Source organism: Bombus fervidus, chromosome 13, assembly GCF_041682495.2.
Source record: "Bombus fervidus isolate BK054 chromosome 13, iyBomFerv1, whole genome shotgun sequence".
In the NCBI taxonomy this organism is placed as follows: Eukaryota; Metazoa; Arthropoda; class Insecta; order Hymenoptera; family Apidae; genus Bombus; species Bombus fervidus.
The window spans coordinates 7,238,663-7,253,061 of record NC_091529.1 but is presented as its reverse complement, the minus strand read 5'-3'; the positions used below and the strand labels follow the sequence as shown (position 1 = coordinate 7,253,061).

At 36.1% G+C, this 14,399-nt stretch overlaps 1 protein-coding gene across 2 annotated transcripts in view; it reads left to right on the top strand.

Moving 5' to 3' along the window:
* The window catches only part of LOC139993864 (GAS2-like protein pickled eggs), an 89,321-nt gene that overhangs the window by 4,979 nt on the left and 69,943 nt on the right, over nucleotides 1–14,399 (top strand). The window lies entirely within an intron of this gene.

Here is a 14,399-nt window from a genome sequence, read left to right as displayed (position 1 = left end):
CATTTCATTTCTTTTTATCGCTAAACTTAATGGTTTTAGTGCTACTCTAGCGTCCAAAAATTCTTCTGCAGTTTCCTTAGTGTACCTTTTTCAAAGTTCTTTTTTTTTTTTCTAATACCTGCAGTATGAAGTTTCTGAATAACGTCTGGAGAAAATCAAAAGCTTCTTTTCCAATCATCCTCGTATTTCTTCTAAGATCCTTACATTTGTTTTGCTCTCATTTATGCTGTCTCTATGTTGTTAATATATTCTACGAGAGATAATCTACATTGATTTGATCTTCTATTAACTTTCACGATACCTGAGCGTATCACGAAAGTCTGCGTCTCGAAATTTGCCTGATTCGCAAATAAAAAAAAATTTCACGGATCATTATCCTCCGTTGATTCGACGACAATGAAAATTAACGTTCACTCTGAATCACGTATACTTAGGCCGAACAATAACGTAATCTCGTAGGATTCACGTCGGATTACCCGGCACAATAGAGAAAGCGGAAGAGATTAATGGAAACGGAGAGTGAAAATTATAATAAATAGCGATAATAAGAAGAAAGGAGGCGCCGGATGGGCCACCAGGCTCGGTTCTACGAAGATGGATTCTCTGTTCGAGACTTAAGCGATAGAGAGAGACACAGGGACAGGCTATTTGCATATTATGTCTTGATACACAGGTTCCGGGAATGCAAATAAGGCGGTTAAGAAAACTAGTAGGCAACCGTGCGCGCGTAAACAATGGCGATGAAAATATTTGCGCGGCCACAGGGGAAAGTTGCACGAACCGGTAAACGTACGATGACGACAAATTAAATGTACGAATCCCAATGTAATAAAAAGTTGAATACGATTGCATAATCTAGCGTAACGCGAAAGGAAAATATGCCGGTAATTGAACTTCCCTTTGTTTGAATCTTATGTCAGTGTTACGTGGTAGGGAATAAGCTTTGGATTTACTAATTCATTGCGAATAATTAGATATCTATAAGCGTCGAATCTCATTTTATAAATTCTTTCTCATTGTTGATTTTTTCTTCATAATTAATATTGTTTAATCGACCATTCGCAGAGAGACGCGATCGCGAGAAAGCACGTCAACGGGAGTCGTAAATTCCCGTTACGATTAGATAATCGAACTGATCGATTCCCTTATTTCTATTACGATAATAGGGGTGGTTTAATTGAGTTTACACTGAATTAACACGTATAAAATAATGTTTATTGCAACAACTTTCTATAGGAGGATAGTTACGCTGTTGCGTATGTACAAGTTAAGCAAGTGATTGATTTAAGGGTAGAGACCCGTTACAGACATGTTGGTTATTCTAACGATGAAGAATAAGTGAAGTTAAAACTAGCGATGGGTTTGTCTAGCGCACGGGACCATCGGATTGGGACCATTATTTGGTTAGGAAAGTGAGGACAGTAGACATTGTTTCTGATTGAAGAAGAAGATTGGTGGACCAGGAAGGGTCTTAGCCACCCTCGATAGAAAGTTGTTAGTAGGAAGCATCGTACGTGAGAAAAACTAACTTTTCCGTGTTTTCTCGTAGTAAACCATAAACCTTAAAAAACGCTTTAGTAAAAAATCTTTGTTCGGTCTGAAGGATTTTAGCTAGAAAATTTCTGAGATTTATGGTCGGTTCTTAAGACTATCAAGGGTATGCAATAAGGATGTGCGGACATCTGGATGCCTTCTTGCCCACGGTGAGTGACCTGGGTTAGGTAGAGAGTCGGCCGACGTAACAAATATAGTTTATGTAGCTTATGTAAAAATTACTTCGAATACACGTTGTGGATATATTGAGTTGGCAACTAGGTGATTGCGGATTTTGTCAGTGCCACTTAATGACAAAATTCGCAATCACTTAGTTGCGAACCCAACATTTACAGTTCAGTGATCGAATTATTAAGACGGCAAAAGGAAAGGTTTTATGGGAGAATTTACGAGAAACATATTGGAAGACTATTTATATATTAACTTATACTTATTTATCGACTCACCGCGTTTAAAGTATTATTAATCATATATTGGATTCAGTTAGAGAATCTAATCGTGTAATATAAAATCTATGATATAATGTAATAATCTTGTACGATGTAATAGCAACGTATATACATCAGATTAAATTAGAGAACTTAACGCAACATCTTTGTGAAAATGCATCTATTTTGTACAATAATTCATCGTTTATCATTAGGCGCAACTTTTCCTATAACAAACAGATTACAACTAATTTGAAAGTTTTTATCGAGTCAGGCTACCGGTAAATTTGCGATTAATCTAAAAATATGCTCAGCTATCCGCAGCAAAGCGTGACTATGGTGTTGCACGCGTGTTCCGGTGAGTCCGGTTTAAAAGTGAATGGAGAAGCAGCTCATTCACAAGATTTTCTGTCGGGCGGTCGGTCAATTTCGCGGCGCGCGCGTATAGGCACGACGCATGCGCAGTTAAAAGCTGCTGCGCACGCACGCACGCGCAACCGCGGGACTATGCGCGCTCTTCGAATAAATTCCGCGCGTGTCTCTTCGGTTTCGTCGCTAGACGATTATTTTCGACACAGCACGCACGTTTCTCCTTTTTTTTCATGGCATTTGTCAACGAAGAACGTTGCTGTCTCCTCGTTCTTTTGTTTTCAGGTTAGAGACGCGATTAGAGGAGCGAAGGTTGCTCGAAGGGTTCTCAATTTTTAGCTTTGGATTGTTAATTCTTAGTTTTCGATTTTTCATCATATTTTAAGTTATTTGGAGCTTCTGTCGTTGGAGATTATGAAGATCAGGAAATTGCGAACATTTATGCAGTACATATGTAACTTTTATATTAAGAATAGCTTATTTTTATAAATATGATTGAAGACTATTGCTAAACAGAATTACCTAAAACTAATCAGTTGAATTGTTTAACTTTTTCATGAAATTCGGTAGATAAAATACTTCCCAATCATCAAATATTCCATTTCCAAGCAATCTCTGTCTTTTTTACCACGCGGAATTGCTTAAATGGGCGGAAAAATGGAAAGAATTAAAAAGCTAAAAGATCGTGATAGATTACATAAATAGCGTTGACGTTATCAAATCGGAGCCGTTGTAAATGGTCTGTCCTCCGTCGACGAGTTTCTAAGTACTTTATCGCGTTGCATAATTTATAGTCGAAATCAGCGGGGTATTATCAGTAAAAAAAAAATGAGGTGCATTTCGATAACATCGGTGCATTCCATATTAGCACAGCGACTAAATTTGTATTTGTTTACCAGTGTCATACGATCGATCATTTAAAAACGTGCATAGTTCTAACAGGCTTATCGTGTCGCTGTATATTTTAACATTTTGCCAGGCGATTTTTCTCGTCTTATTCGAGCTGTCGAACACCTTTCTATTTTACAGTGTGTATCTTATTCCGTCTGCATTTATAATGTGTCCAATTTGGCTACGGTCGATGGCTTAGCTACTAAAGATATTTCTGTGGAACCAACGACAGGCAGTAATAAATTTCTAGGAATAAATTGTGTTTCCGTGACGATGTTGATTGATGTAGTTCTCTGTAGGAGTGGGAGAATGTAAAATCAAAATTTCATAACACCTAACATTAGTATAATAAAATATTAGACATGCAAAATCTAAATGTAAGAAGAAATATCTGGATATTTAAAGTAAAAAAAGTAGACTTTTTAGAGAGTAGGAATAGGCGAAAGCTTTATAAAAACGAAAACTAAAGAATTTAATAAAAAACTAAAAATTTAATTCCTGTAGGAATTAAAATGGAAGAAAATAATATTCCAAAGCATAGGAATATAGAAAAGGTGAAATAGATCCTTAGATCCACGAATAGAATAAGAAATACAAGCAGGCGAAATCCACGTAATTTCGAGAGACACGACGAAAATAATATTCTTTGAAAATAACAGAGAAAGAATGGATTTCCATAAAGATAGAAAAAATAGAAAAAATTCGAATTTTCCTACGAATAAAAATATCTACCTATAACGAAATAAAACACAATGTTTAAATAAAGAAAAATTCGAAATCTCGGAAAACGATAAAACATATGCCAGCCTCCGTTATAAAGCATAGGTCCAGCTACGAAACGAGATATTTAATCGAATTACGTCCCATTCTGCGAGAAGTTGCTTGATTTACGCCACTGACAGAGTCGTTAAGATCGAACTTACGATTCCATGGCTTTTATCCTCTGCTCTCGCGTTCAATTCTCCCGGCTACGATGGTTTCGTTTCAATGAAAACGGAGTCATACCAGCAATACAGACAGATAACGATCTCTCTAAGCTGTGCGCTGGTCGTTAAGAATAAGGACAGCTTTTGCATAATCCGATTCACGAGCGTAGAACGCTATTCTAGACGCGATACCTCGCTCTAGGAATTCGCGTTTCCCTCCCCGCTGTGCAACTGTTGCAAATTGCACTTGCCACCGCATTAGAATTTATAAGATGGCTGTATGTAATTGTCGGGAACCGAGGTAGGTTTCTAACGAGAGCAATTGAATCTTGGTAGGCTGGTTTCTTGATCTCGAGGACGACAAGCAGAGAGAGACATAATAATTTATACCTGGATGGTGGATTTTTCTCTGTTTATGGGAAATTTAAGGTTCCTTTAAAATATCCTAAACATAGTACCTGTTTGAATATTTGGCAAAGCAAATCTCTGCCTAAGAGTTTACTATGTTTACTATCTTGTTAGTTGCGCTCATAAAAGTATGAATTTCGTGCTTGTAAATATCCAAAGTCTAGCAATTTGTATGGAAGACGTAGATGTTAGGCCGACAAGATTGCAGTGTTATTGGAAATACAGAAAGAGAAGGAAACGGGAGAAATAGAATTAACGAAGAGTAAGTTAGGATTTTCTATGGATTAGAGCTATTCCGGATACTTAGAAATTTTCGAACGATGTTAGCAATGCATTGGATGGAATATTATTGGAAATTAATAAACTGGATTAAATTGAATCGGATTAAGTTAATATTTTGTATCGATTAGAGTTGTTCTGGGATTCTGAGTTGTTCTGTATATTAATTTTCGACTAATGATAGGAAACAATTGGAAGGAATATTATTGGAAATAAATGGATAGGAAAAATATGTAGGAAGAATAAAAATTGGCAAGAAATTGATAAGTTGAAGTATAGAATCATAGAAAAATTATTTTCATTCCATGTACGATATCTTAATGAAACAAATAGTTAGATTAATTAAATTGATTAGAGAAAATACTATTATAAATACAAAAAATTATTTTCGTTTCGTGTAGGATATTTTAAAGAGATTACTGGCGATTAGAGTCTCATTTGTAAGAAGGAGATTAATATGCAGCAAGCGAATAGTCATCGGTGCGTGTACGATGACAAACGAGTACAGAAATGTTTCGGACGTTATCACCATTCGGCTGATACCGGTTCCAGATATCCCGTATCCAACAACGAGTTACCGCGTTCTACGGCATTATGATGCAGGCATTTCGAGAGCTCGGCTCGAGCCTCTGGGCGATTTGCATTCGACGCGCATGCCACCGACGACGTACGACGAAGCAGGTTCATTTTCTGGTCGCGAAATGAATGAAATCGTTGCCTGTTACGACACACACGAAACCTCCAGACACGAGTTTCAATCGAGCTCGTTCTTACCTGTACCGGAATATAATTATGGAATACGTTTCTGGTTCAATTCTAATATCATCGCTGTATCTTTTTCTAAACTCTCTGCCTCGTTAGATTTCTGTTTATTTGAAATATGTATATTGGAATGGATAGTACATTTTGGCAAAGAAGGTTATTCTACGTAAAATAAGATAAAAATAAATGGAATAGAAGGGATAAAATTTGTTTCGAGGACTATTTTTCTTTTCTTTTTTAGAAAATGGAGCTTTCATTCTGTATTTTTTTACGGTTAAAGTGTAAAGTAAAATTAAATGAAATTAATTTTAAAATATGTAATTGTCGCTCATGACGAGGTGGAATTTAAAAGTCTGTAGAGTTCAAATCTATGAAGCTACATAAAAATTTCAGAAGGAAGGCGAAACATAGCAGTTAATAGACTTATGCGTCATAGAGCTGATTGGATGTCACGCGCATTTAGCGCCATTAATTATCGAGATGCCTCTAATCAATAAGTCTACGCTGTAGAAACGCGTCACTAAGAATTAATTTGTTTAATTTTCAGATTTTCTATCCTTATATAATTATAACCGGAATTTTCTAGACATTTCGATTCTTCTTCCGCCTTCTTCTTTTTTTTCTTTTTTTTTTTTAAGAAAAAGAAGTTATTTTATTTTATTTCTTCTTTCTTTTCATCCCCTTATTTTCTCGTCTGCCTTTTACAGATTATTCTTTGTTCTCTTCTATATTTAGTATTCTGTGTTACTTATCTTTATTATTCTTGTGCTGGTTTATTTCTTCACTTTCGTTTCTTCTTTACGATACTTCCAATACAGTCGTCTAGATTTGTGCGGTATAATCGTCTAGCTTTTAGCATTCCAGTTTCAGAATTTCTTTCCCATTCTTATATTTTTCTTCCTTTTTTGTTTTCTTTTTTTATTTTTTCACTTGTATTTTTTCTTTCACAATATACGTATTCTTATACTATGATCACTTAAATTTAGTATTACATAACGTCCTTGTTTTTGCTTTCAATTTCTTCTTCTTCGCTCTTTTATTTTATACACGTGTTATCTTACACAATTGTTTTAAATGTCCGCAATACTCTCGTTCCAACGTTCATATACATAAAATTTCTTCGAAAGAAAAAGGTGAACCACTATAGAATCACGTTGGTAATTTACTTAACAGCCGAGTCACGTACTCAATAACAACTTCTCATTTATGACACGATCTCGACGATCGTGGGGCTGGCATTATACCATAAAGATAATTATTACAACGTGTCGAACGAAGGATTACGTGAACCCACAGTCAAAACCAATTATGCAGAATCCCGATAATTTACTCAATTGGGTAGGATCCATAACGAAAAAGAGAACGACAGGTGATAAGGGAAAAGAAATCTAGTTGACATTTAACGGCCAGTAAAAGAGCAAATGACCGTTAATTACGCGCTCGTTCAATTCGATCGCGTTTATACTTTCGTGAAATTATCGATTTAACCTGCGCATATCGTGATTTTGTTATTGGCTACGGTAAACCGATTAGGAAAATCGATATGATTAATCGAGTTACCATGTTTCAACGTACGCGTACACAGTTTATCAAACTGTGTATTACTAATTGACTGTATAAATTAGAAAATTTCAAGTTTCACGGTAGAAAGTTGTATTTTTACAATTTTCATTTCTACGATGTAAGATCTTTTTTAGAAACGTAGAAAGTTGTACTTTTACAATTGTTGGCTTCTTCGATCCGTACTTTTCTTTTTAAAAGGATAGAAAGTTACGTCTTTACGATTATCGATTCCTTCGATTGTGGAATTTTCCTTTTATTTCTTCTCTTTTTTTTCTTTTTCTTCTTTCCTTAATTTCAAAATTTTTCTCAACGCGGAAAATCGCACCTTCCGAATTTCTACGATCGTCGATTCCTGCCAATTTCAGTTCTTCTTTCTGCAAAATGGAGTATAGTATCGTTAGAGTTACCCATCTCTTTCGTTCGCGATTTTTTTAATATTCCAAAGTTACATTGTAAAGAGTGTATTTTTTAATTCCACATTCTTACATAACATTCGACTGGCCATCGTAACAGCTCGTCGACAAGATTCCAATGGATGAAGAAGCAAGTATAGGAGGGGCTAGTCGCGCCCGTAGGGTTTTTATTATTCCATTGAACCGCGCGAAAGGGACGGAATATCAAAAGGTGCGTGGCCCTTGGTATGAAAGAGCCAGTTCCTAAGTTTACCTACGTGAGCGTACTTTAAAGGTGTACTTAGCCCGCTGTAACGGTATATCGCGCGATGTACACTGCGAGCGGAAAGAAAGAGAGAAGAGTTGTCAAGTGTATGCACGCCACTCGGTGAACAAGTGGAAGAGTAGATAAGAATAGAAACAGAAAAATGAGAGAGAACATTGATAGGTCTCTTCTTCTCCTGCGTCTTGTTAGTTGGCGAATTTCTTTCTCCTCTTTTCGTTTCGTTTCTTACAATTAATAGTAGTAAATAATTATAAAAAATATCTCGATGTTCTTATTCATCTATTATTATTCACATGTTCTTTTGATTAACAGTAATAGGAGACGATGTAGATATTAACAAATATTTGTTTTTAAATGGGAATAAAAATAGGAAAGTGGGTGATGAGAAAGTTGAAGAATGTTTCTCTTCTTCATTCAGATGTTCTTTTGGTTAACAGTAATAGGGACGATATAGATATTAACAAATATTTGTTTTTAAATGGGAATAAAAATAGGAAAGTGAGTGATGAAGACGTTGAAGAATGTCTCTCTTCTTCTTCTTCTCCTTCTTCTTCTTCTTCTGCGTTTTGTTAGTTAATGAATAGCTTTTCCATTTCTATAGTGTACAAGTTTCTATAGTAAATAAGTGGCTTCTCAAATTAGTGTTCTATGCATCTTAGCATTTTGGCGCTGCACTTCTTTATGCGGAAATTTGTTTGTAAAAATTGCACCTTTTAAGTCGTATGTAATTTATCAGAATACTCTTGGAACCGTAAGTTATATTTTTGCGGATACAAACAGAAAGAGTAAATGAGAAAGGATCTATCATTCAGGTGTGGAATATTCGTTTTCAACTACCGGTTGACACAAGAGTTAGAAAATTAAAAAATTATTAATTTGTCATATTTATCCCGACGTTTGATTAAAAAGAATCGATTACTTTTAAAAGAATACCAATTATAAAATAGCGATATATACAACAATAGTATAAACAAAAATTATATCGGTTTAATAATATATATATGAAAATTATATAAAAATTACAGCCAAAGGAGAAAAAGTAAAAAGTGAAAATAAAATGACGAAACTTGTAATAGATAGGAAAAAGCGGTTGAATGCTAATTAACGTAAGAGAGTTGCCTGGAACCCTCTTTTTCATTCATAACAGCTGATTCATTCATCCGTTCATTCATCCGTTCGTTTGTACGTTTCCAATTAACCTCATTACGCGTTCCAGGAGACTCGAATCTCGAGGGACAGACAATGACGAGAAACCAGCCGATCTACTTACGCAGAAAACGAACACGAGCACGATTTCTTCTTACGCGTTCGCGATTTTTAGTATACATACCGATGTCTTTATTACGCGATAGAAAAGTCCGAAGTAAAAGGAAAAAGGTTGATACGATGAAGTCGAACGAAGTTATGAGTGTATAAATCACGGCTGGGAATCGCGAAGGTTATCTTGACGTTTCATAGCACGTTAACGTAAATGGAATAATTGAATTTCTTGCGAGTTACTCACGAGTTTAATCGCACGATGATTGTTTAGTCCTTTAAGAGTTATTTCCAAAGCAATTTCATTGTCATTTCTTCCTTTTCTTATTTAAGGCGTATTTTATTGCAAGAAAATTGAACGTTTCAAGTAATCGTCGTCTGGAGTCTAAGTTATTATCGATAATTGTATTTAATTATACTAAATTTCATATTTAATAAATAAATGCTTTTCTAGAAATGGGAAAGAATGATAATAAAATTGCTTTAAAAACGAAACTCATCGTTAATTAAATTAGACATAAATCGCGAAATGGTATTTAGTGACATTAGCGATATACACTGAAAAAGAAAAGGAAATGGAAAAGAAATTTTGCCAATTTTAATAATTATTTAATAATAATTTTAACGAGTGTACGTAACAATTAGCAATTTTCGCTTATTTTATAACGATATTAAATAATTCTCCTTCCTCTTACTTGTGGAGTATCTTTTTCTTAAACGGTTATTTTTAAGGGATTTTAATTACTGAGACAGCGTAATGAATTTCGCTGTGTGTACATATATATACATGTGTGTAATGACAAAAACACAGTGTAATTTATTTCGAGAATTTTTATTGCGTCCAAAGGAAGGGGGGTGAAAGTTTTTAACATATTGAATAAACAAGCTGTATTTACGCAATATTTGTCTATGATGTAATTTTATTGTTAGTATCATGCTACTGAATACAAGCTACTTTCACTTTATTAAATTGAAACGAACATCGATGTATTTCATCATTGTAAGAAACATCGTTCTTTTGCAATTTCTTTTGCAAACACATGCACGATAACTTATTACAATTAAATATTGTAGTATCGCGGACGAAAGGCCTAAGAGATATCGGGCGAACTATAAACAATGTCCCGAGAAATCCTAAGTGCCGACAGGCCCATCAATATATTGTCGGTCTTTCAATCGAATAGTTACGGAAAAGGCCTGCGTGACCTTGGCAACGAGCGGTTGTGGAACACGTTCGTGGTGGAGCTACGAGGAAAGACGAAGCGATGCTAAGGGTGAAAGACGAATTCACAGTCAGTGTTAGTTAATAACTCAGAGAGTGTGGTTCGTGTGAGAGAGGACGTTGGAACCATGGTGACGAGAGTTGCAAAGTAACTATTTAGTTGTCTAAATTATAGTACGTTATTGTATTTAGTTCACGTTAAACAACCATCGTTTTTGTTTAACCAACACCTGTTTAATCCATTTTAAATAACCTAATTGTAGTAAGATCCTACAATATTCTTAACAATTTTCTCATCTTTTCATAATAATATACGCACAAAAAATATTGAATTTCCATGAATTATTTGATCAGGTTCGTTAATAAATTATCTAATTTAGAATTTTAATTTAAAATTTGTATCTCAAAGATAGTTTGAATTATCATATTGAATGCTGTGTAGATTTGGAAGCAGTTTATTCCCATTGCTAGTCCTCTGCAAGCCGCGTGGTCGAAGCTACTGATTTAGCAACTCCCTCGTTTGGTTTCGCGATAACACGCGCGCCTCTATTGACTACGAGCTAACCGTAAATTAGAGGCTAAACTTTCCGAGAGCTGAAGCTCGTCCGCCTTGTCTTTCGTTTTCTTTCCCCGCTTCCTTGCCAAGGAAAACTCGTCCCGACTTGCAACCTTTTCATACTGTACCTCTTCTACGAACCATAAACATAAACATCTACGGTGATGTCTTGCGGAGAAATAATCGACTGACGGGCTGTCGGACAGATTTTCATTCTTGTAAACACGCGAAATATACTCTAAAAGAACTTGTCTTCTGAATTAGAAAAAGTACTTCATTATCGATTATAACGTAACGCGCATTTTCCAACATTTTGTTTTTTGAACGAAACCTTGAAGAAGTTTGCAATTTTTAGCGAGATAAATGATAATTTCTCCGTTATTTATAAGGTGATCTGATACACGATGTAACAGTTTGAAAATTTTTACTGAAAACGTAATAATAGTTATAGTGGTTTCGTGAATAATATCGTATTTTACCTCTTAAACACGTTGAAAACGTACTAACAGATGTAAAATTCGATAATTCACCATTGTAGTTCGATTAGTTCCTTATTTTACCATTTAGAATTAAAATACTTACTTGTTGTATCATTTATCATGGTATCGGATTTAAAATTCAATAATTCAATAACTTAAAGCCCGAACAGAAACTCCAACCGCTACCATACGCGATAAACCATAAGATGGAAAATAAATCTGCGAAGGACGGAAGACCGAGTGAATTCGCGACGATCCATAGATCATCGGGAAGCATGGAAACCGCGCGAGAACGCGAAGGGGCATAAATCGATCCGCTTACTGCGCGCGCAGCTGTCCGACTTGAAAAATCGCGCGGGACGATGCGCGCGCACACGCCGCTCGCACTCTCGGGGAATTACCGCGAGATAGCGATCGCGTTTTGCCACAACTTTGTGAAAGCGTTGCTCGCTCGCGCCACGCTGGTAGGTGTATGGAAACGAGCGTGCCTCGTTTTACATCGTGACACACCACTTCCTGCATCCTCGCCTCCTCGCCGTGTCCAATTGAAATTTTCCAACTCCGCGTATAGTTTTCATTGAAAGTAGCTCGTAAAACGAGCCATAAAGTCTTCATATCTTTTCACCTGCAGTCCTTGTCACTTCGATGTGAGAAAGTTTTGCGTAGGGTTGATTACTTTGCGAATTATGTCGATGGTATAGATGTTTTTTTTTTTTTTTAGAATGTTTGAAGCTTTAGGCGACTGAAGTTAAGACTTTGTGGTAGACGTTTTAAAATTGTTAAACATTAGATGATCGTTCTTAGTTTGGATATTATCTTGTTTAAAGGGCATCTGTATTCTTCACCGGTTTGATGATGAAATATTGTATATAATGAATGGAGTAACAAGTTCGTTCGGATTTTCTTAAAAGAGCACGTCTATCTAACCAAAGAGTCATTTATTTAGCTCATTTGTTGATAAATGCAGATATATCTTCACATCGTATAAATGATTCTTGCAACGTTCCTCGAAATGTATACATCAATGAAAAGCTAGTCGATCTTAACATCTCTTAACGTGACCTGCATTTCTCAAGGAAATGTCAAGGATCTGTCAAACAGATCTTTAGAAAATTCTACAACCAGTGAAACGAACAATAATTCGACATTAACCATGAATTCACAATATCACAACCCATGGAATTTCGCTTATAACTGTAACAACGTTTTCATAGAAAGAAAACTCCTAGAGAGACGTAAGTTTCGCACTTTGCCATTTAAGAAGAAAACACCTGTTAGCACGTGAACCACGGGGTCCCCTGAAGAGCTTACGGGATAGATACGCTGTGTAAACGACGAGTAAGTCACGCTTGTTGCAGCCGAGGGAAACACGAGACGGGTGACATTTTAAAGCCACCTTTTGCCAGCCTGTAATCCACAATCGCCGATGTTGGCTCACGAACCATCGACCTCGCCTTTATGATTTCTTCCCTCTCGAGTCGCGTCTCCTTTCTGCTGCGTTTCTTCCCTTGCTTCCTTTCCTCCCTTCTCTTTATTCGTTTTCTCTGTTCGTATTTTCCGCCTCTATTGTACTCTTCGTTAGCTTTTTATTGGGATTGATGGTCGGTGAAGCGTTTGTACTGCGATTCTATGACAGTGATTCTCATTGTTCAGAAATTTTTTAGATTCCTGGTCGAGACGATAGGAGTCTGAGGTTAGGGTTGAATGGCGATATAATGGAACGATTTGTTGCCTTTTTTTCGTTGACTGATTAGGTATCTTTTTATTAACTTGGCCAGGAATCGTTTCTGTTACGTTTTGAAATTATTAACAGTCGTTTTCGTTGACTTGGAATTATTGGACATTCGTTCTGTAGTTGGTGGAATGATTTATTACAACGGTAGCGAAAAATAATTTTTCTCACTTCTGAAATCGTCTGGAATAGCTTTCGTTGACTTGAAAATGTTCGACAATTGCTTTCATAGATTGGTTTTACCTTACTAACGATTAATAATCAATTCCATTGTTTGTGGATTAACATTAACTTTACCAGGCCCGGTCAAACGACCGGTTTCAAAATTTAACTTAATTTAATTGTACTCTGTGAATAAAGAATAAACTAGACAAGAGAGAAGAGATCGTATTTCGTTAATGTAAAAGCACATAGAAAGGCCTGATGGTCCCGTAGCTCGTCATAATCGGCCCTTCAAAGCCGAACGTTCGTTTGGAAAGGGGCAATCGCACCGGCGGGTCCATCGTTTTATGAGACCAATGGAAATTTATAGGGGTAGCCAGGGGAGTTTCGAGCGGGATATAGCACGAGTTTGGCCACATTGTTCGATAGCGTTTTCTGGGGTGGTTTAACCGGTAGTAGCCACCAGAGGGGAGAATTTTCTCTAGGACGATACAAGCAAACGACCAGGCCAGGCCAGGCCATTGTCTTGCAAATCCCTCGAAATTTTATTGTTCATCGACAATGTGTTTCACTCTGACACGTCGTTCAATCGGTTACTGGTGGATCGTCCGGCTTGGGAAAACGGTCTGTCGTATTATAATTGCAAATTGTGTTCGCTGATAAATGATCCTATTGGGATACTTTGTTCCAGCCGGACCTGTAATTATCGGTTTAGCTTCATTTGAGTATTTCCGTGCACCTTTATGAAAGAGAAGGTTTGATGAATTAATTGTTCCCTTTTTAGTCTTTTTAAATACTTTCTTTTTAAATTAATATTTCCACTCATTGGTGTTTAATATTTTTAATACGATTTAGTCTGTATTATTAAATATAGTTTTAAGATATCCTACAGTTAATTGGAATAGTTTCTGTATAATTTTATGCGCTCCTTTAACGATTAACGATTAAAGTCTGTTGTTATTTAACGAAGTATCGACGAGGTAGTTAACAAATTTGCTAAGATCGTAGAAACACCTAAATTCGCGTATATGTAATCACGAATCTCACAGCCGATAAAAAGACATTTAAACACCTACCACACAGTATGCACATGCTAACCGCAAAGCCCATAACCGTTCATATTCAATCAGCCG